Here is a 23,676-nt window from a genome sequence, read left to right as displayed (position 1 = left end):
CCAAGACTCCAGCTGGGGTGGCTTGACCTTCCAGGTGTACAAGGAGAGGTGCACTCTGTTTCTGCAAGTCTGATGTTCAGGCTTGGCTAATGGGTGTCAAGCTCTGCTCACAAGTCAGTGGTTGGAGTCTCTGCCTCTGCAAAACCTCAGTGTGTATATGTGTCCATATAACGTTTGTATGGAGATAATGCAAGCCATACTCAAAGACTTATATTCCTAAAGGATCATTCGTCCTAGGTATTAGGCCCACATAGGAAGCCAGGCATTAGTGGGGTCTGAATAGGTCAAAACCATCATCTTTCCTTCCCCACCTTCTGCTCACTCTTTGCCTCCTGCATGGGCTCCTCCCTCTTCACTCCCTTCAATAAACTTGCTTCCCGCTCTCCATTGCTGGTGCTGTTATTTAGTCGCTAAGTTGTGTCCAACTCTTTCGACCCCAAAGACTGTAGCGGACCCAGGCTCCTCTGTCCATGGGATTTCCCAGGCAAGAATACTGGAGTGGGTTGCCATTGCCTTCTCCAGGAGATCTTCCTGACCCAGGGATTGAACCCACGTCTCCTGCATTGGCAGTTGGGTTCTTTGTCACTGAGCCACCAGGGAAGCCGTTGAATTCAATGACTGAATGATTATTCTTGCTTTATTTGGGGATGTCTCTAAAGGGTTATACCAGCTCTAGAGATTACCATGGATTTGACTGTGGTCACTGTTACAAATGCATCAGAGTTCATCTTCTTCCTCTGCCCAGTCCTGCTGCCCTTCCTCTTTCACAGATGTAGGTGTTGGGATCACTGTCCAATAAGCCCCTCTGCATGCACATCTCCATTCCAGGTCCGTTTCTAGGAAACCTGACCTCCTACGACAGTTGGTGCTAGGAGTGGTTCCTAGGAAACAGACTCTCAAGTGGGAGTTTGGAGTTGTATCACTCACTGGCCAGTTGGTAATGAGAACCCATGACTGGTGGCGGGTGGAAGTAGTAATAACATCTGACATGTTTCGGTCGTGCAATTGTTCAAACTTTTCCTAGTGGTGAACTGGGACAGGTGCTGTTGGAAGGGAACACACTGGTGGGAGTAGTATCCCAAATATTTGAGAGGCTCAGAGGAAATCATAGTGATAAAGACCACAGTTCAGTCAGTTCAGTCGCTCAGTCGTGTCCGACTCTTTGCGACTCCATGGACTGCACCACACCAGGCCTCCCTGTCTATCACCAACTCCCGGAGTTTACGCAAACTCTTGTCCATTGAGTCGGTGATGCCATTCAACCATCTCATCTTCTGTCATCCCCTTCTCCTCCCACCTTCAATCTTTCCCAGCATCAGGGTCTTTTCAAATGGTAAAGACCACGAATTAGATAATTGTTGCTGGGGGCTTTCAGTGCCTTGGAAAAAGACAATGAAAGGCTGAGGGTGATTCATCACCAATTCGAGGTGAAATGCAAAAGCCAGAGGACCTCCTTGCCATCTGATAAACAGACTTTCTTCTGCAGCTGGAGGGCAGAAAACACTGAAGTTTGACCCAGGGTTTAATTATGAGAGTGGAAGATTTCCAGAGAAAGTTAAATTCTCAACATAGCAAGTTGGCTATGCCTTGATTGGTCAGGGCTTTGATTGGGAGGAGGTTGGGTTCTCACACCTGGGACAGGGACATCCGGGCGGATGCACTTGAATGCCTCCAAATCCCAGGTCACGCTGAACCCTCTGAGGCAACCAAGTGTCCTTTGCCTTCCCACATGAGGCTACAGCTGTCCATGCTTGAAGATGACGCAGAGGCTTCTACCCTGCAAGAAGTCAAGCGTCATGCAACACCCCGCCCCTTATCCCCAAGTTCTACTCCCCATCCCCTTCTGGAACCCAACAGAACTCACCTGCTAAGGGAAGGTGTCATTTCAGACTAGGCCAGGCTACACTAGCAGGAGCTGGGCGTTGAACTTCATTTCTCTCCTGCATCATTGGCAGGCCCTCCGCCTCCAGTCTCTACTCTGATGGGCCCCCTGCCATGTTGCCAACAGAGGAATCTTTCTAAAACACATCTCATCTTGTCTCTGCCATGCTTAGGTCTCCTCAGTAGCTCTTCATTGCCTCTGGAGGAAGTCCACATTTTTGGTCTCCGTGTTGCGTCATCTCTTACCTCCTCTTTTATGTAGTCTTCCTTTTGTAGCTGCCATGCATGTTCCCATCTCTGAACCTTTGGCTTTGCTGTTTCCTTTGCTTGGAAACTTTCTTTCCTCACATTGCCAGACACTTCCCTACCCTCACACAAGTGCCATTGGATCACCTCTTTTGGAAGATACAGTTTTCTCCTCCCAGCTCCCCTCTTCAGTGTTGGCACCTCTGTCCGAAACTCCTGAGAACACTTGCTCTGAGGACTTACAGTTGCTTCCTTCCGTGGGAACTCTTCTTAGCTACTCTTCTCAGCAAGAGGGCCCCCTTGCCTAAGGTTATGGCCCCTGCCAGGGCCAGCCCCTGGCCAACGCTGGCTGAGGAGAGGGTACAAAGATGCAACCACATTGCTGGCCGGTTGCTAGCTTTTGTACTTTATATGGGTTTATCTTGCCAGAGCATTTCTCTGTTCCTCCTTTAACCTCATACAACTCTGTTTCAATGTCTGTTCCCAGAGAACTCAGTCTAAAACACCTCTAAAGGTATTCTCAGATTCTTTTCCTCTAGGCTCCTTTAGAACCGTGCACAAACATCTGATATTGTGTTTTTCACCTACCTATTGGTGTATAACAAACCGACCCCAAACTTAGTGGCTACAAATAACGATTGACTTTTCTCCTCGTGACTGGCCTGGATGGGAGAGTTCTGCTCCATCTGGTGAAGTTTAGGTCACTTGTGTGGCTGCACTCAGCTGGGAGCCCCGCTGTGACTGGACTGTCCAAGATGACCACTCACTCTCTAGGGCCTCTCTCCTTCTGGCCGCTAATCATTTAGTAGTCTAACTTTAGCTTCCTTACAATATGGCAGCTGGACTTCAAGCAGGAAGAACTGAAGCGACCATTCCTCGTAAGACTTGGACTTAGAAGGTTTAGGACCACATGTCTGCTGCATTCTATTGGTCAAAACAAGTCACTAGCCAGCCGGATTCAAGGTGAAGGGAAATAGGTTTCACCTAATGTTGGGGAAGAGCATTATTTGTGTCTAGGTTTGAAAGGGAGTAGTTGATGACCATGTTTGGAAACTATCAACCACAGCATATTAACAGTCATTATACTGGGAGCTCCTTGAGGGCAGGGATTTAGCTGTATATTCACTACTCCCAGCCTAGGCACTTCCAGGAACTGTCAAAGATTTTTGGTAACAGAGTGCCTCAGGCTGTATTAGGTCCCTGGAGAGCCTGGGGAAGGGGTAGAGAGGTAAGAGCCAAGCCTTAGGCTGTCAGCTGCCTCTATTGGAACATCTCTTTAATTTCCAAGATAACAGATCCAAATGTGTCTGAGCGTCTATTTCTGGGCAGAGACTCACCCCCTGGGGCATGAGTGGGGCACATTTTATTCATCCACATGGTTGCACAGGGCCCAGGATCCAAACACAGACTTAATAATTAATGCTCATCTCTCCTCTTTCTTGTCATTGTACGTTTAGAGCATGTGGAAGTCATTAGCGTTGTTTGTCAAATATTTCTGGCTACGCACCTGCTGAACACATGGAAGGATTGCACTTCTTGGCCCTCTTGTGGTTGGGTGCAGCCTGGTGATTAATTTTGGCCAATGAGTTGTGAGTGAAAGTGACTCATGTCATGTCTGGGCATTTAATTGCTGCGTGGGGCCCTCTCCGGGGTTCTTTCCTTCTGCTCTGGTGACTGGCAGTGTTGGAACTGATGTCTGCTTCATTCAGTTGGGTGAGGAGCCACGGAGCGGAGCCCCAATCAACCCGTGATGTGCAAGTGGCACAAGTAAGAAGTCAGCTTTGCTGTGTGCAACTGCTACCACGAAGGGACTGTTTATCACAGTATCCTGACTGACACAAGGGATCTGCTTGACTCAAGCTAGCTCAGCTCATCTTATATCTATTATACCTCGTTTTGGGTAGATCTGGTGTGGAATGGGGGCAGGGCTCTTGGGAAAGAACTCACCTTCAGGGAACGAGGAACAGACGTTGGAATAGATGCTGGAGTGGGAATCCTATACACAGGCCAGCTAATATAAGAAAGGAATTCATCAGTATGTGTCAGAGTTATAAAGGCTTCATATTAATGCTGAATGGTTCAGAAAAGTGGGAGCATTTTAAAGATTCCTATCCCTTTCCCTTCTCCATACACAGATTTCCCCTCTCCCTCCACCGCTATCCCATCCCTTCATTTGCTGCTAAGGCTTTGCATAGTTGTTTTAAAGGCAGAGTGATTTGAATGCCCGTACATTTGCATATGGGCTGTTCTTTATTGTCTGTCTTTATTCTAGTTCAATGGCTCTCTAACTTTGGGATGCCTAAAAATTCCTGTTGGTGGTTCTGTAAACAAACCCATAGACACTGGACTTTGTGAATGGCTTAAGAGTTTTTCAAAGTGACTTTTGACTCTATGCAATTCTTATCTTATGCACAGACTTCAAAATCTAACCCCTATGTAAAATGAGATTCCATTGTTCAAAACCAAAAGAACCTTGCAAATTTCATGAGATGCTGAGAGCACAAGATGTCAGCAGCAGCTGCTCTTAGCCCATTATCCACCCATCACCCAAGTCCTGTTGATTTTACACCCACAGTGTAAGCCTCCATCGGCTCATGCCTGGCTTACTGGGAAGGGCTCCTCACTTGTATTTTTGCTTCTCTTGCTGCTTCCAGTCCACGATCTACAGCACAGCCAAAGTGATCTTTTCCAAACACCCAATTCCTCTTTCACTGACTTCCCATGTTTTACCAAAATCTTTAACGAGGCCTTTAGGTCCACAGGACCTGGCCCTTGCCTACTTCTCCAGCCTTAGCCTTATTTCATGACATCCTCTCCCTTGGCCTCTGTGATCCTTCCACACTAGCCTTTCACTTCCACTGACACTTTCATGTCCCCCTCCCCCCATCGCAGAGCCTTGGCACCTGCTCTACCATCTGCTTGGAATGTTCTTCTTCCACCCTCTCTTTTTTGCCTGGTTAACTCCCACTCATGTTTCAGATGTCAGCTCAAGTGTTGTGTCCTCAGAGAAGCATTTTAAAATTGAAGTATAGTTGATTTAGAATGTTGTGTTAGTTTCTGGTGTATAGCAAAGCGATTCACTTACACATACATGTATTCTTTTTCATTACGGTTTATCACAGGATATTGTATATAGTTCCCTGTACTACGCAGTAGGACCCTGTTGTTTATCCATCCTAAATATACTAGTTTGCATCTGCTAATCTCAAACACCCAATCCAGCTCTCCCAACCCTCTGGCTACTACAAGTCTGTTCTCTATGTCTGTTTGTTTTTATCATATTTTAGTCTCAGCATACAAGTGATAACATATGGTATTTGTTTTTCTCTTTCTGATTTACTTGACTTAATATGATCATCTCTAGATTCATCTATGTAGCTGCAAATGGCATTATTTCATCCTTTTTAATGGCTGAGTAATAGTCCATTGTGTATATATATATATATACCATATCTTCTTTTTCTATTCATCTGTTGATGGACATTTAGGTTGGTTCCATGTCTTGGCTATTATACATCATGCTACTATGAATATAGGGGTGCATGTATCTTTTCAGGCTTCCCTTGTGGCTCAGCTGCTAAAGAATCCGCCTGCAATGTGGAAGGCTTGGGTTTGATCCCTGGGTCAGGAAGATCGCCTGGAGAAAGGAAAGGCTACCCACTCCAGTGTTCTGGCCTGGAGAATTCCAGGGACTGTATAGTCCATGGAGTCACAGAGAGTTGGACACGACTGAACGACTTCCACTTTTGTATCTTTTCAAATTACAGTTTGTCTAGATATACGCCCAGGAGTGGGATTGCTGGATCATATGGAAACTCTATTTTTAGTTTTGTAAGGAACCCCCATACTGCTCTCCATAGTGATTGCATCAATTTACACTCCCACCAAGAGGGAGGGTTCCTTTTCCTCCATATCCTCTCCAGCATTTGTTATTTGTAGACTTTTTGATGATAGTCATTCTGACCAATGGGACATGGTACATTGTTGTGGTTTTGATTTGCATTTTTCAGAGAAACATTTAAGCCAACTCATTCTTTATTGGCTCTCATAGAATGATTTGCTTTATTTCAGAATATCTATGTCAGTTTATCCTTATACACCAATTTATTTGACTGTGTGATACTAGCTTATTTTTTCCACTAGAATGTAAGCTCTAGGAGAGCAGAGGCTATGACTTCCTTGTTACTCTTATATCCCAGCCCAGGCAATAGATGTTTGCTGCATGAATGACTGAATGGTGCCGATGGTGGTGTAGTGATAGCAATACTGATGGTGGCATTGACACCATTGATGGCACATCCATCTCTTGCTCTTTTGGGCTATTGTTTACTCTCGTTCTTACTTCTGGCTTATGTGACCTGGTAAATAGAAGTTACCTCAAGATGCTGGATAAATCACAAGCTGGAATCAAGATTGCCAGGATAAATATTTGCAACCTCAGATATGCAGATGATACTGCTCTAATGGCAGAAAGCAAAGAGGAAATAAAGAGTCCTCTTGATGAGGCTCAAAGAGGAGAGTGAAAAAGCTGGCTTAAAAGCTCAACATTCAAAAAATGAAGATCATGGCATCCAGTTCCATCACTTCATGACAAATAGATGGGGAAAAAATGGAAATAGTGGGAAGCTTTATTTTCTTGGGCTCCAAAATCACTGCAGACTGTGAATGCAGCCATGAAATTAAAAGATACTTGCCTCTTGGATAAAAAGCTATAACCAACATAGACAACATTAAAAAGCAGAGATATCATTTTGTTGATAAAGATCCATCTAGTCAAAGCTATGGTTTTTCCAGTAGTCATGTATCGATGTGAGAGTTGGACCATAAAGAAGGTTGAGTGCTGAAAAACTGATGCTTTTGAGCTGTGGTGTTGTAGAAGACTCTGGAGAGTCCCTTGGAGAGCAAGGAGATCAAACCAGTTTATCCTAAATCAACCCTGAAATCAACCCTGAGTATTCATTGGAAGGATTGATGCTGAAGCTGAAGCTCCAGTACTTTGGCCACCTGATTTGAAGAACTGACTCCTTGGGAAAAAACCCTGATGCTGGGAAAGACTGAGGGCAGGAAGAGAAAGAGGTGACAGAGAATGAGATGGTTGAACAGCATTATCGACTCAATGGACGTGAGTTTGAGTCAACTCCAGGAGACAGTAAAGGACAGGGAAGCCTGACGTGCTGCAGTTCATCGGGTCGCAAAGAGTCTGACCTGACTTAGTGACTGAACAGCAGTAAGATGCAAAAATTCCAACCCAGTAGTTAGACAAAACTAAGGACCAGTGAGTGCCCAAGTCAGGTGTAGAATTCATCTTCCAGACTCGAGATACGGAATACTTTCTTAGATAGTCTATACCTTCTTGGCCTTGAATCTGACAAACCAGAAATATCTTCTGAAGTCTCCCAGGTAGATTATTTGTAGGCTACAGGTAGCACAGTAGCGTCTTTTACAAATGATCTTCTTCTTTCTCCTCCTCTTTGTTCTTTTTTCATTTTTTCTTCTTCCATCTCTTCCTTTTCCTTTGATTCAAAAATCTTATTATTTATTTATTTTTTTGGAGAAAGGTAAACACCAGTGAAAGGTTTTGAAATGTTGATGAGCAAACAAAAGAATTTAATATCTGGCAAGGACATTTTGAACCAGATGTAATATAGTGAAGGGATATCTCCATAAACCTTGATACTATAGTGGGCTGTAGTAAACAGGGTGGAGATAGTGTAATTGCCTTGGAAGCACACTGAGAAAATGGTCAGAGGGTTTAGGGATGTGGCACAAGACTATATGGTCAGCTGTCTGTCCTATGGAAAGATCCAGAGAATGGATGGTTGATGGTTTTGTTGCTCAGTTGTGTCTGACTCTTGCGACCCCATGGACTGTAGCCCAGCAGGCTCCTCTGTCAATGGGATTTCCCAGGCAAGAATGCTGGAGTGGATTGCCATTTCCTTCTCCAGGGGATCTTTCCAACCCAGGGCTCGAACCTGGGTCTCCTGCATTGCAGGCAGATTTTTTTCTGACTGAGTTATGAGGGATACTCTATCCAGAGAATACTCCCTACACTAAAGTAAGAAGGAATGAGCTAGTGAGGAGTATATAGCATCAGTGAGGATCTCAGTGGTGGTTATCTTCTAAAGGTGAAGGTTAATGGTAAGACACACTGCCATGCAACTGGGCTCCTTGATGACAATGGGGATGATAGTATTTTGGAATAGCAGAAGCCACATACCAGCAGATAACTGACAGAGGAAAGGTGGATTTGTTTATCACAAGTAGCAAAGTTGCTAGGGGCTTTGACCCTAAAGGGTCTGTGCTGACAGCTAATAGACCATGTTCCCACAGGCTAGACATTAATATATGGGCAGCCAACAAGTGTATCACTTGACTTATGTAACCAAAAGAAAAAAAAAGATCAAGAGCAGGTGAACAAAAGGCTTATGGAAGCCTTTCCAATAGAAACTCATGAATCTTTTCCCATTTTTCAGATCTGAGTCATTGTTCAGAATTCACTGATGGAGGGAGAGGTCAATGGCCCTTGAGAAAACTCCCTGCAACATCACTTCGAGTGTATACAATAAACATTTTTCCACTCTTCGTCTAAAGAGACCTACAGCTACTTATCAGAATAGCATTGGGAGAAAGGAAAAACATAAGCTCTTTTGAGGGCCACTTAACTTAAAGTCTGAGTTGAGAACCCAAAGGCTGCAATGGCAACCATATTAGAGTTTTGTTGTTGTTGTTTTTTCACTAAGTCATATCCGCCTCTTTTTTTGTGACCCCATGGACTGTAGCCCGTTAGGCTCCTCTGTCCATGGGATTTCCCAGGCAAGAATACTGGAGTGGATTGCCATTTCCTTCTCCAGGGGATCTTCTTGACCCAGGGATCAAACTTGCATCTCCTGCGTTGCAGGCAGATTCTTTACCACTGAGCTACCTGGGAAGCCCATATTAGAGTTTGTTGTTGTTGTTCAGTTGCTCAGTCTTGTCGGACTATTTGTGACCCCATGAACTGCAGCACTCCAGGTTTCCCTGTCTTTTACCATTTCCCAGAGGTTGCTCAAACTCATGTCCATTGAGTCAGTGATGCCATCCAACCATCTCATCCTACGTCATCCCATTCTCTTCCTGCTTTCAGTCTTTCTCAGCATCAGGGTCTTTTCTAATAAGTTGGCTCTTTGCATCAGGTGGCCAAAGTATTGGAGCTTCAGCTTCAGCATCAGTCCTTCCAATGAATATTCAGGATTGATCTCCCTTAGGATTGACTGGTTTGATCTCCTTGCAGTCCAAGGGACTCTCAAGAGTCTTCTCCAACACCACAGTTCTAAAGCATCAGTTGTTTGGTACTCAGCCTTTTTTATGGTCCAACTCTCACATCCATACATGCCTACTGAAAAAACCATAGCTTTGACTAGATGGACCTTTGTTGGCAAAGTAATGTCTCTGCTTTCTGATACGCTGTCTATGTTGGTCATAGCTTTTTTTCTGAGAAGCAAGTGTCTTTTAATTTCATGGCTTCAGTCACAGTCTGCAGTGATTTTGGAACCCAAGAAAATAAAGTCCCTCACTGTTTCCACTTTTTCCCCATCTATTTGCCATGAAGTGATGGAACTGGCTGCCATGATCTTAGTTTTTTGAATACTGAGTTTTAAGCCAGGTTTTTCACTCTCCTCTTTCACTTTCATCAAGAGGCTCTTTTGTTCCTCTTTACTTTCTGCCATAAGGGTGGTGTCGCCTGTATATCTGAGGTCATTGATATTTCTCCTGGCAATCTTGATTTCAGCTTGTGCTTCATCCAGCCTGGCATGTCACATGATGTACTCTGCATATAAGTTAAATAAGCAGGCTGACAACATACAGCCTTGACATACTCCTTTCCCAATTTGGAACCAGTCTGTTGTTCCATGTCTGGTTCTAACTGTTGCTTCCTGACCTGCATACAGGTTTCTCAGGAGGCAAGTCAGGTGGTCTGGTATTCCCATCTCTTGAAGAATTTTCCACAGTTTGTTGTGCTCCACACAGTCGAACGCTTTAGCATAGTCAATGAAGCAGAAGTCGATGTTTTTCTGGAATTCTCTTGCTTTTTCTATGATCCAGTGGATGTTGGCAATTGACCTCTGGTTCCTCTGCCTTTCCTATTAGAGTTAGGGCAATACGAAGTTGCTCTTTGTTCATTTTCCTGGTTTCTGAATGTAAATTTAATGTAACATAAATTTATATTATAGTGTATAATTTCAGAACATTATGAACAGAAGTCCACGTGGAAGCCTTTAAAAGTGCTTTCCATGATGGAGGGTGGGGAAGGAGAGGGTGAGACAAACAGAGAGAGTAGCTTATACTCTCCTTATTATATATATACATATACTTATTCCGTGAAGCGTATACACTGCCATATGTAAAACAGATAGCAATGAAAGTTACTATATGACTCAGGGAACTGAAACTGGTGCTCTGTAACAACCTAGAGAGGGTGAGAAAGAGTGGGCGATGAGAGGGAGATTCACGAGGGAGGGGACATATGGACACCTATGGCTAAATCATGTTGATGTATGGAAGAAGTGAAATCAGTATTGTAAAGCAATTATCCTTCGATTAAAAATAAATTAAAAAAAAAGTACCCTCCAACTCCTTGGCCAAGATGCTAAAATTTAAACACCACCAAATCTTTGGTGGCATTATCGAAATCAGTACTGCTATCAAAGATGTAAGGATTCAAGGTTGATTTTCCCCATTAGATTCCCGTTCAGTTCATTGATGTGGCCCCTGAAAAGCCCAGACTAGTCGTGGCTGGTGGCAGTGGGGGCCCCAGTTGTAGCTTCTGTGCTAGAAATGCTATCTTTCCTAGAACAAATCAACGTAGCCTCCAGCATTTATGACGTGGCATTTGATCTTTTCAATTCACATCAGGAAAAAGGATTAGAAGCAGTTTGTATTCACATGGGAAGGACAGAAAAATATATATTCATTGTCTTGCCTCAAGGCTATGTTAATTTTCTCACTTTCTGTCACAATATCAGCTAAAAGGACCTTGATTTTCTTGACGTTTCAAAAACGTCATGCTCATCCCCTGCACTGGTGGCATCATTCTCATCAAACCCAATTAATAGGAGGGGCAAGTACTCTGGGCACCTTAGTAAGAGAGAAGAATGTCAGGAGATGGGAGGTAAGCCCTGCAAAGACACATTGGTGAAGATTTTAGAGGTGTTGCTCCTTGAATCTCCCACCACTGAGAAAGAGGTACAGTGCTCAGTGGGCCTCTTTGGAATTTTGAGGAAAGGTCTACCACACTTGAAAATAATGTTCTAACCCATCTATTGAGGGGCTCAGAAGGTTGCCAGTTTTGAATGGGTCCTAGATCAGAAGAGGGTTCAAGTCTGAGCTACAGTGTAATCTTCCCTACTGTTTGGGCCATGTAACCTGATAATTACAATGTGGTTGGAGGGATTCATGGTAGAGAGTCTGGCAAGCCCTATTAGGAGAATTATGGAGGAAGGCCATGTCTTCTATAGCAGAAACTACTTTGTGCTTGAAAACCAGATCTTGGAATGTTGCTGGGCCTTAGGAGAGATGGAGAACCTGACCATGGATGATCAAGGGACCCTATGGGCAGAGCTGCCCATCATGAGCTAGATATTATAAGAACTGAGTCATAAAGATGGGTAGCTGTGTCAGTAATCCAATGTACGGTGGAAATGGTACATCTGAGCCAGACTTGAACAGGTCAAGGGTGCACCAGTAAGTACACAGGTGCATTATCCTCCCATGTCATCTGTCTTTGCTGAGCCAACACCTTCCCCTTGGCCTATATCTGCCACCTTGTGAAGAGATCCCGTGACAAACTCATGAAGATGGAAAAATCCTGAGTTGTTTCCCAGATGGACCAGCTGAATTTGTTGGTGGTCCTAAAGGACAGAGTTGAGAGAAAATCTTTTACTTGGTAGAGCTTCAAGCTGTCCAGTTGGGTTGTCAACTTTTTATGGACAGTGATGTGGTCTGAAGTGAGCATATTCAAGGCTATGGGGTAGTGATGAATTACTTGGATGATTGACTGAGGGTCTGGAAGAAGCAAGGTTGAATGACTAGAGATGAGAAGTCTGGGAATAAGGGATGTAGATGGCCTTATGGGAATGGGCTCCATGTTTTCAGAATTTTGCGTCTCACATGGATGCTCACCAAAGAGCACCTGTTGTATAAAAGGCATTAAACAACTAGGGGACAAAAGACTCCTAAAGCGACCGATACTTCCTTGTAATGTTTTTGGCAGGATGAGCTCATAGCTCTGGTCAATGTGGTGTGGAGGCAGTTACTACCAGCAGGCAGGTTGAATTGCTGTAAACCCAGGAGGGAGCAGAGAGAGGCTTCTACCTAGATGGCCACTCTCAGGATCCCATGCTCACTCTACTTAGAGCACATTAGCGTATTTATAGCAGGCTTGTCATCAGTGCTTCTCATCGGTATGCTAGTTCCCAAATACAACCCTTTTGCCCTAAGGTCTCTGTTAATGAAAGAAACTTTAATTTACTATTTGAAAAAAACAAAACCCTTCCAAATATTGGATGTTTTTGACATCCAACCTCTGTCCTCAGCCATCCCACACATGTACAAAGGGGCCATGTACAGAGTAGCATGTAGCAGGGATGGGTGCTATGCATAGGTATAACCACGTAGACTACCTCTCACCAAGGTTGATATAGCTAATGCAGCTGCTAAGTGTAATGACCTGTCAGCAGAAGAAAACAGCACCCTCAGAACCCTCAGTATGATACTGGTCCTTGCAGTGAATGACTCACCACTTGATGATAATTTCCCCCATGCAAGGGGCAGCAAATTGTCCTTACTGAGAATGACAAATACTCTGGATATGAGTTTGTCGTCCCTGCCTGTAGTTCCTATTCCAGTGTCACTGTCCAAAGGCTTACAGAGTACTTGATTTACTGACATGGGATTCCATATAACCTCATCTCAGACCAGGGGACCCACTGTATAGCAAAAGAGGTATGACAATGGATACTTGACATTGGGATTCATTGGTCCTATTGTATATCATATCACCTGGAAGATGCTGGCTGATAGAATGCTGTACTAGCCCCTCAAAAACTCAGCAATGTGGCAGCTTGAAATATAGCACCCTGCAAGGTTAAGATTCTGTTTTCCAGGATACTGTATATATATTACACGAATGGCCATTAAGTGATGTCTTGCAAAAGCTAGAAGACATGACCTTGGGAACCAAGGGGTAAGAGTGGGATTGGGCCCTGTCACCACCTCTTTCAGGGACCAACTTGAGGAAACCTGTGGTTCCTGTCTAGAATCTAAAGGCTCTGTGGGACTAGAGGCCTTCTGGTCCAAAAGAGGAAACAGTAAGGATTCCACTGAACCTAAAACAAAGATTTACAGCTAGTCATTTTGGGTTCTTCATGCTAGTAGACCAGCATACAAAGAAAGGAGCTAGGTTGCTGCTACCTAATGAGGGCAACAGGAAATAAGTCTAGAACTTTTCTATTTCTTGTGAATTTCCCCCATACCCTACTTTACTTTTGTTCCTTGAGATTATCTCCTGCACCCAAGCCCATGTCTCAGGGTCTGTTTTAGGGGGAACAAAATAAGACAATGGGGTTTTATTTTATTTAATTTTTCAATGTGATTTTATTTCAAATTCAACAGAGTGAGTTCTTCAGTTACCTTTGTTGAATAATAATTTTCAATTGCATATCAGTTATATATTAATAGATATTTCCAAAGGGCTTTAAAGTCTTTGAAAATAATTTCTTTAAAAAAATTTTTATTGGAGTAAGACAATAGGATTTTAAATTTTGTCCTAAGTGCAATGAAATCCCCTGAAGCATTTCATGCAAATGTAGTGCACGATCAGATTTGATTTTAAAGTGAGGTGACTCTGGTGGTTGATGGAGAACAGATTGGAAGAGCCAGAGTGGACTAGGTCATCTAGTTTGGAGGCAATTCCACAAGTCCAAACAAGAGATGGTGGTGCTCTGGACTCATATGATGGTGGTGGTAGAGATGGAGAGAGGAGTAAATGGATATTTAGGGAACAGAATCAGTAAGTCAAGAGTTCCACAGATCAATTTCAGATCAATCTGTTCAGTGCTTACCCTCAGTGCATGCATACACGTTTGTCTGTGTATTCATTGTTCTCTCTGAGGCTGGGTAGTGGCTCTAGGACAAGCCCAGCTTGGATATCTTTCTAACAGCTATCTTCTGGGAGGAAAGGGCTATAATTGAATAGTGAAGCGATGTGATGCTCAAGAACTCTGTGACCTTTCTAGTTTAGCTTAACACAAAGACTGCTCTCTTCAGCAAAGCCAAGACTCTGAGCTCCAATTCTGTTCCAGCCACTCAGAAGATCATTCCTGCAAAACTCTTGAGTCCCAAGACTGTGGTGTGTAGCTGATAATCACTGCAATATGCAGGAGTCAGAACTGATTTATGGAATGTGGTGGCAGCCCTTAAGATTCCCAGAAATACTTGGTAGGGGAGATAACAAGGAAGTAGAGTGGAAGATAACTCTTTAAAGACTGAATTTCTTGCCATCAGTCAGCTGGGAGGCTCCAAGTGATTAAAATAGTGGGACCGTATATGTATTCAGGGGCAGTCAGTGCGTGCTTGGGCAGGTGAGCAGTAGAGAATCTGATGATTACCAGGTTTCTGGTTTGATGAGATACTGAATTTAGATTTAGATATGCTGAGCAACAAAACATTTGACTGTGTGGATCACAATAAACTGTGGAAAATTCTGAAGGAGATGGGAATACCAGACCACCTGACCTGCCTCTTGAGAAACCTGTATGCAGGTCGGGAAGCAACAGTTAGAACGGGACATGGAGCAACAGACTGGTTCCAAATAGGAAAAGGAGTATGTCAAGGCTGTATATTGTCACCCTGCTTATTTAACTTCTATGCAGAGTACATCATGAGAAACACTGGGCTGGAAGAAACAGAAGTTGGAATCAAGATTGCCAGGAGAAATATCAATAACTTCAGATATGCAGATGACACCACCCTTATGGTAGAAAGTGAAGAAGAACTAAAGAGCCTCTTGATGAAAGAGAAAGAGGAGAGTGAAAAAGTTGGCTTAAAGCTCAACGTTCAGAAAGCTGAGATCATGGCATCTGGTCCCATCACTTCATGGCAAATAGATGGGCAAACAGTGTCAGACTGTTTTTTGGGGCTCCCAAATCACTGCAGATGGTGACTGCAGCCATGAAATTAAAAGACGCTTACTCCTTGAAAGGAAAGTATGACCAACCTAGACAGCATACTGAAAAGCAGAGACATTACTTTGTCAACAAAGGTCCATATAGTCAAGGCTATGATTTTTCCAGTAGTCATGTATGGATGTGAGAGTTGGACTATAAAGAAAGCTGAGCACGGAAGGATTGATGCTTTTGGACTGTGGTGTTGGAGAATACTCTTGAGAGTCCCTTGGACTGCAAGGAGATCCAACCTGTCCATCCTAAAGGAGATCAGTCGTGGGTTTTCATTGGAAGGACTGATGTTGAAGCTGAAACTCCAATACTTTGGCCACCTGACTCATTGGAAAAGACCCTGATGCTGGGAACGATTGAGGGCAGGAGGAGAAGGGGGCGACAGAGGATGAGATGGTTGGATGGCATCACCGACTCAATGGACATGGGTTTGGACATGACTCCAGGAGTTGGTGATGGACAGGGAGGCCTGGCGTGCTGCGATTCATGGGGTCACAAAGAGTCAGACACGAATGAGCAACTGAACTGAACTGAATGCTGAGCAACACCAAAGGAGTAATGTTCAGCAGTCTGTTGAATATATTTGTATGTCTAGTGTCTAAAATAATACCTGACATGTTAGGAACTCGATAAATATTTGTTCAAACACATTAGCTAAATTCTTCTCCCCAAACTCCCCCAGCTATGCACAACCTCAGTGATAGGGCAGTTGTTGCTTTCTGTTTGGGATGATTTAGTCTAGGTGAGGGACTAGTTAGCTAAAGTCCCAGATCTTTCACAAAAGGAACATGGCTTTGGACAGTCTCCACAAAGCATTTGACTCACTGATGTTTTATTTGGATATTCAGGTCTGTGAAGACATAGGGATGAGAAATAAAGACTCACAGGCATCCAGACCCAGCTTTCCTGAATGAGGTGGGGATTACAAGATGGGGGTGAGGTAGGGTAGGCAACTTTCTCCTTCCATTTCAGGATCTATTGTAATTCTGATGGTAGAAGTTATAAGTACAGGCTTGGGAGTTGGATAACTTGAGTTCAAGTCTTCACCCCATCATTCCAAGGTTTGTGACCTTGAGCAAGTTATTTAACCTCCAAACCTTATTTTCCATACTTGTAACATGGAAATAGGACTTCTCAGGTGGCACAGTGGTAAAGAATCTGCCTGCAATATAGGAGACACAGGTTTGATCCCTGTGTTGAGAAGAGCCCCTGGAGAAGGAAATGGTAACCCATTCCAGTATCCTTGCCTGGGAAATTCCATGGACAGAGGAGTCTGGCGGGCTACAGTCCATGGAGTCACAAAAAGGTCAGACATGACTTAGTGACTAAACGACAAGAAGCATGGAGATATTAATGTCATCTTCCTTACGGTGTTGCTGTGAAAATTAAATGTGATAAAACCTATATTCCACATACACATACCTGTATGTGGTATACAGAAAGTATTCGATTTTAATAATAATTTAACAGGATTTCCCTGGTGATCCAGTGGTTAAGACTCTGGACTCTCCATGCAGGGGGCCTGGGTTTGCTCCCTGGTCAGGCAACTGGATCCTGCATGCAGAAACTAAGATCCAGTGCAACCAAATAAATTAAAAAAAAAAAAAAAGAAAGAAAGAAAACAAGTCCCAGAATAAAAAGAATTAAGTGAATTATAAAAAATAATTTAACACCAATAATACTACTGATCATTGTATCTAACAGTATCATGCCATCCTTATACTCTTTACTGTATAAGTAAGATGTCATCATTATCATTCCCATGTTATACATGGGGAAGGGAAATTTGGAGAGGCCAAATAACTTTCTCCAGTCAAGAGTATGGTGAAGTTGAGTCACCTCATCAAGTCTTCTGACCTCAGAATCCAAGACTCATTTAATGGAAAGCCTAGGTAGAGTTGAATGAGTCCATCCAGCCCAATCCAGCAGCAATGCCGAGTCTCAAGTTCTAGGAGACAGGAACTACTGGATAACTCAGCCAGGGATGCATATATGTGTGTGCACGTGTGTGTGCTCAAGGGTGAGTGAAAAATGGTGAGACAGCTGCCCTAAATGTCCAAGTCTCTAGGAATCCCCAATTCATAGAAGGCATATTTCTACTCTGTTCATTCAATACCCTTCTGAGACCCCCACCTTCCTCTCTCTTTTGGAAAGCCCTATTCAATAAAGTTGAATTCAAATAGAAGAAAAATATTATTTTTTCCCCATTGGTCTTTCTATTCCACTGTTCAACTCAGGGCCTGGGAGAAATCCAAGATTAGCATGGTCAGATTGTTGTTCCAATTGTGGTACTCTAGGACTCTGAACAATTCCTGTTCTCTTTCTGGGCCTCCATTTCCCTGTCAGCACTGGATGGGACACTCCATGATTCAATGTTGCACCCACACCTCCTATTTCTGGTGGAAGGAGAAAAGGATGGGGCAGTGGCATTAATCTCCTTCTTGGGATGGCTCCTCTGAGCTCTATATTTCTTGCCTGTAGTGACCAGGGAATTTTCCCCTATTGATTGCTTTCTGTAATCGAGCTTAACAAATAGAACTTCCCTCAAATGATTCTTCCAACTAAACTGATAGAAAGCTAACCTTGTTATATTTATTGACAGAACATTGAAATAAATATTATAGGTCTAGAGGGAATGTTTCAGCCCATTGATTTTTTTAAGGAAATAATAAATGGAGCCTATTCCCTTTGGCATATTATGCTGGGAATAATCTGAAAAAATGCTTAGCTTGTTCAACACAGAGCTTAGAAACCCTCCTTTCACTCCCTACGGAGCCAGGGCCCTTTGCATAAATCTGCTCTGGCCCAGACAATCAATTTTCAATTTTAATTATTTTCAAAACTCGTTTATTATTTGCTTGTTCTGTGAGTTGGAAGCTTTACTTTCTTGGTGAGTTTATAGCCATGAGTGGTCAGATCTCTGGTCTGGGTCTGGAGGCATGAAATTTCTTAGTTCTGAAGGGCTTCCGTGGTGGCTCAGTGGTAAGAACTTGCCTGCTAATGCAGGAGAGACCCATGTTCGTTCCCTGGGTCAGGAAGTTCCCTTGGAGAAGGAAATGGCAACCCACTCCAGTGTTCTTGCCCGGGAAATCCTATGGACAGAGAAGCCTGGCAGGCTACAGTCCATGGGGTTGCAAAATAGCTAGACACAAGTTAGAGACTAAACAACAACAATCCACTGGACAGGAAAACTCACCATCCCTTTTCCTAGGGTCCCTTGTGAGAATAGGGGTCTGTGAATTGGGCCCACTGCCTATTTTTGTAAATAAAGTTTTATTTGAAAATAGTCATGCTTGTTTGCATGTTGTCTGGAGCTGTTTTCTATCACAGAGGTAGAGTTAAGTAGTTTCAACAGAGACTAGATCGCCCACAAAATCTAGACTATTTACTTATTTATCTGACTGCATCGGGTCTTCACTGTAGCATGCAGGATCTTTTTTTCAAGGTGCACACTTGCTCTTGCTTCCCTGGTGGCTCAGTGGTAAAGAATCTGCCTTCCAATGCAGGAGACACAGCTTTGATCCCTGGGTTGGGAAGATCCCCTGAAGAAGGAAATGGCAACCTACTCCAGTATTCTTGCCTGGGAAATCCCATGGACAGAGGAGCCTAATAGGCTACAGTCCATGGGGTCACAAAAGCGTGACTTAGTGACTAAACAACAACAACAACAACATTGTGGGCTCTTTATTGTGGCATGTGGGATCTAGTGCCTTGATCAGGGCCCTCTGCATTGGGAGCACAGAGTCTTAGACACTGGACTACCAGGGAAGTCCCTCTAGATTATTTACTATCTGGTTTTTCACAAGAAAAGGTGGCCCACCCTTGTTCTACATTCTCATCTTTCCTGCCATCCTGGATGGGACCAGCAAGCTTCATCCACTCACTTGGGGATCTCTCCTGGACCAGTGGTTAACATAGTGATGACATTAGCCAAAGCAATATAATGCTTTCCAGGTCCCCCACACTCTCCTAAGAACATTTTATGTATTATTCTTCATTTCATCTTCACAACAACCCTGGAACATAGGACAATTATTAACCCTGCTTTAAAAATTGAGGAAACAAGATGCAGGAAAGTTCAGTAATTCACCCAAGATCAAATAGATAGAAAATAGCAGAACTGGAATTTAAATCCAGGCACACTGGCTTCAGAGAGAGTGTCAGAGGTGGTGGGTTCTCAGGGAAGGTCTATGTTAATGTCCCTAAAGTACAGGTGGGGAAATTGAGGCCTAAAGAGAGGACACATAGTTGGTAATAAAGCTAAAGATAGAATCCAGATCATGGTTCCAGTGTCTTTTTGTAGTTATTATTGCTCAGTTTCTGTTCATCCAAGTCAGGCAGGGGAATTCAAAGGCCATTAAAGCAGACATCACCCTTCTCCCCTCCAAGACTTTGAGGAGTATATTATCCATGACATGAGCTTCTGTGGTGGTCCAGGGGTTAAGAATCCTCCTTGCAACACAAGGGGCACAAGTTCAATACCTGATTTGGGAAGATTACACATGCCGCAGAGCAACTAAGCCCACACGTCCCAACGACTGAGCCTGCACCCTAGAGCCCGAGAACCACAACTACTGAAACCTGCTTGCCCTAGAGCCTGTGCTCTGCAACAAGAGAAGCTACCGCAGTGAGAAGACCGCACACTGCAGTTGGAGAGTAGCCCCCATTCACTGCAACTAGAGAAGGCCCGTGGGCAGCAATGAAGACTTAGAACAACCAGTAAATAAATAAATAATATAAAAAAGGTTATGTCATCCATGACATCACTCATTACCTCTTTCTCACAGTCATCTGCTCTTTTTTACTCTCCCATGTCGGGGGAGGTAGTTGGTATTGGGCTCAAGGGCTTCTTTTCTTGGGCAGTTTCTACAGTCATTCATATCACAAATATCGCTGGGTACCTAGAACACACCACATTCAGTGATTCTGCAGGGCCATTAGCAGCTCTTTGGGAAAGAACTCGAACCATGTTATAGACTCACCTATAATCACAGGTTTGGGCTCCACATAGGTCAGTCATCTCCAATGAAAAATCATTCCTTGACCCTTTGTCCTTCCCTGGCTATTACCACATCTTTGACTTTCTACTCAAAGCCAGATTGGAGAAATTTCTACTCCATCATTGTCTCATGAACGTCCCTCTCATTCATTCCTCAACTCACTCCAATCTGGTGTCCATCAAGAACACCACTGAAACTGCTCTAAGGAGGCCTCTGAAAGGGAAAGTAAAAGTCACTCAGTTGTGTCCGACATTTTGTAATCCCATGGACTATATATATACATATATACATATATATATATATGTGTATATATGTATATATACTGTCCATGGAATTCTCCAGGACAGAACACTGGAGTGGGTAGTCTTTCCCTTCTCCAGGGGATCTTCCCAACCCAGGGATTGAACCCAGGTCTCCCGCATTGCAGGCAGATTCTTTACCAACTAAGCTATGAGGGAAGCCCAAGGAGGCCTCTCAGTTCAGTTCAGTTCAGTTAAGTCGCTCAGTCGTGTCTGACTCTTTGTGACCCCATGAGTTGCAGCACACCAGGCCTCCCTGTCCATCACAAACTCCCAGGGTTTACTCAAACTCATGCCCATCGAGTCGGTGATGCCATCCAGCCATCTCATCCTCTGTCATCCCCTTCTCCTCCTGCCTCCAATCCCTCCCAGCATCAAGGTCTTTTCCAGTGAGTCAACTCTTCGCATGAGGTGGCCAAAGTATTGGAGTTTCAGCTTCAACATCAGTCCTTCCAATGAACACCCATGACTGATCTCCTTTAGGATGGACTGGTTGGATCTCCTTGCAGTCCAAGGGACTCTCAAGCCTCTAGTGACCCCTAAATTGCAAGGGCAATACGTTCCAGTCTGTATCTTCAGGATCCCTCTTGCCTTTGAAAATGTTGACTGCTCTCTTCTCCTTGAAATATTTCTCCCTAATAATACTCTCCTGGCTGTTCTCTTATCTCTCCAGACAATCCTCAAGGTCCTTTTCTGCTTCTGCTTTGTCTGTCCTGTTACATTTTGAATGACCCAGGGTTGAATTCTAGGTCCTCTTCTTATTGGACTCAGGGCAGACCACAGCTCTAACTACCTACCACTTACCTACCACCCATGATTTCTCCAAATCTCAACCAGCTGCCAAAATCTCATTTTAATTCTCCAAAATGTATGTATACCTGGACATCATCTGGAAGTCCTGCAGGTACCTTGAAATCAACTTCTCATTGTTGAACTCATTATGGTCTCCTCCAAACATGTTCCTTCCCATGAATTACTGACATTGATGAATTATTTCACCACCCACCAGGCTGTTAGAGCCGGAGGCTTCTGCTGTCTCATCTCTTATTTAAAATTGGCCCTGTTGATTCTGGTTCTTAAATACATCTCACATTTTTTCTCTCCATTCCACTCTCGATGCAACCGCCTTAGTTTATGTCCCTATCATCTCTCACCTGGATAATTAACTAGTTAATTAATTCAACAACAATTTATTGCATATTACTATGTGCTGCTCACTGGGGGAAATAGTATCAAACAAGGCAGGCATTTAGTTCTCCTGGACAAAGATTCTTAGTAGGAGGAGACCCTAAATATATAGACAAGAAAGCACACAATTAAAAAAGATAATTTCAAATATTAGATCTGTGAGGAAAATGAAATTGGGTGATGTACATGAAAGTGACCATAGGTGAATTCCTTTAGATGGGGGCGGGGGTGGGGTGGTGGCGGTCAAGAAGGGCTTCCTGAGCGGGTGACTTTTGGGCTGAGATCTGTGTGTGTTCCAAGCAGAGGGAGACTGGGCTAAGGATAAGCCTGACTGGGTTCAAGGAACAAAAAAGGCCTGAGTGTGATGAATTTAAGGAAGACCAATAGAAAATGCTTCCCTAATAGCTCAGACAGTAAAACTTCTGCCTGCAATGCAGGAGACCCGGGTTCGATCCCTGGGTCAGGAAGATCCCCTGGAGAAGGAAATAGCAGCCCACTCCAGTATTCTTGCCTGGAGAACTTCACAGACAGAGGAGCCTGGCGGGCTACTGTCTATGGAGTCACAAAGAGTCAGACAGGACTGAGCGACTAACACACATACACAATAGAAAATGCATCTCAAGAGGTAGGTGAAGGCCACAGCAAACCGGGTCTTGCAGGTCATGGCAGAGAATTTATTCTAAGGGTTATGAGAAGCCTTGGGAAGGGTTTTAAGCAAATGGGATCTGATTTACAGTTTAGCTAACTCACTGTGGCTGCTGTGTTGAGAATGAGTGGTGTGAGGTAGAGTGTGGAGACTAGTAGATGGTTAGGAGACCATTGCAATAGTGTGTCTGGGATGAAGGTGGTAGAAATGGATAGGAAGAGATGTGGTCAGTATTTGTCTTGGAGCAGAGACAACAGGGCTTGCTGATGGATTGGGTGTGGGGGGCAGTGAGAGAAAGAGGAAGCAAGCCTGTCTCTTTAAGATCCTCCAACAAATATCATGTATTAACACATATATTGATGTGTGGAATCTAGAAAAATGGTATAGATGAATTTATTTGCAAATCAGAAATAGAGACACAGATGTAGAGAACAAACATATGGACACCAAGAGGGGAAGTGGGGGTGGGATGGATTGGGATGGCATATACACACTACTATGCATAAAATGGGCTTCCTTGGTATCTCAGTGGTAAAGAAGCCTCCAGGCAATGCAGGAGATGTGGGTTCAATCCCTGGGTCAGGAAGATCTGGAGAAGGAAATGGCAACCCACTCCAGTATTCTTGCCTGGGAAATCCCATGGATAGAGGAGCCTGACGGGGCCACAGTCCAGGGAGTCACAAGAATTGGACGCAACTTAGCAACTAAAACAACACCAATGTATAAAATAGATAACTAATATGGACCTACTGCATAGCACAGGGAACTCGACTCAATATTCTGTAACGGCCGACATGGGAAAAGAATCTAAGAAAAGAGTGGTTATGTGTAAACGTGTAACTGATTCACTTTGTTGTACACCTGAAACTAACACAACATTATAAATCAACTATGCTCCAATAAACCCCCGCCCCCAAAGGAAAAATAACCAAAAAATCACCTCACCTCCTGCCTCCCTGTGCCTCCGTCAGAGAGAAAAAGAGGCCTATGGAAAAGAATTCCATCTCCTTCCAATCTCCCTGCTCTGACAAGCCTGGCACAGAAAGGGGCAGAGGGTCAAACTTGTCTTGTGTGGAGGTAGCCTGGCCTGGGGTTGAGCCTTGATACTGAGCTGAGCGGAGCCATGAGCAGGGGCTTGAACCCAGCCAGGCATAGTGTCCCACCTCCAACTGTGTCCAGAGAGCAGTCAGGCCAGAGAGCCATTG

General features: G+C 43.9%; 1 long non-coding RNA gene across 1 annotated transcript; it reads right to left on the bottom strand.

Moving 5' to 3' along the window:
• Nucleotides 1-6,763: 6,763 nt before the first annotated feature.
• On the bottom strand, nt 6,764-15,461 carry LOC122428135. Its single transcript, XR_006265655.1, has 2 exons — nt 15,355-15,461; nt 6,764-6,821 (listed from the first exon to the last, which is right to left on the bottom strand). It is a non-coding gene; the product is annotated as an uncharacterized LOC122428135 (long non-coding RNA).
• Nucleotides 15,462-23,676: the final 8,215 nt, after the last annotated feature.

The sequence above is a fragment of the Cervus canadensis genome, chromosome 2 (genome assembly GCF_019320065.1).
Source record: "Cervus canadensis isolate Bull #8, Minnesota chromosome 2, ASM1932006v1, whole genome shotgun sequence".
Taxonomy (NCBI): Eukaryota; Metazoa; Chordata; class Mammalia; order Artiodactyla; family Cervidae; genus Cervus; species Cervus canadensis.
The sequence above is the reverse complement of the archived record's forward strand: the minus strand, read 5'-3'. Positions and strand labels throughout refer to the sequence as shown.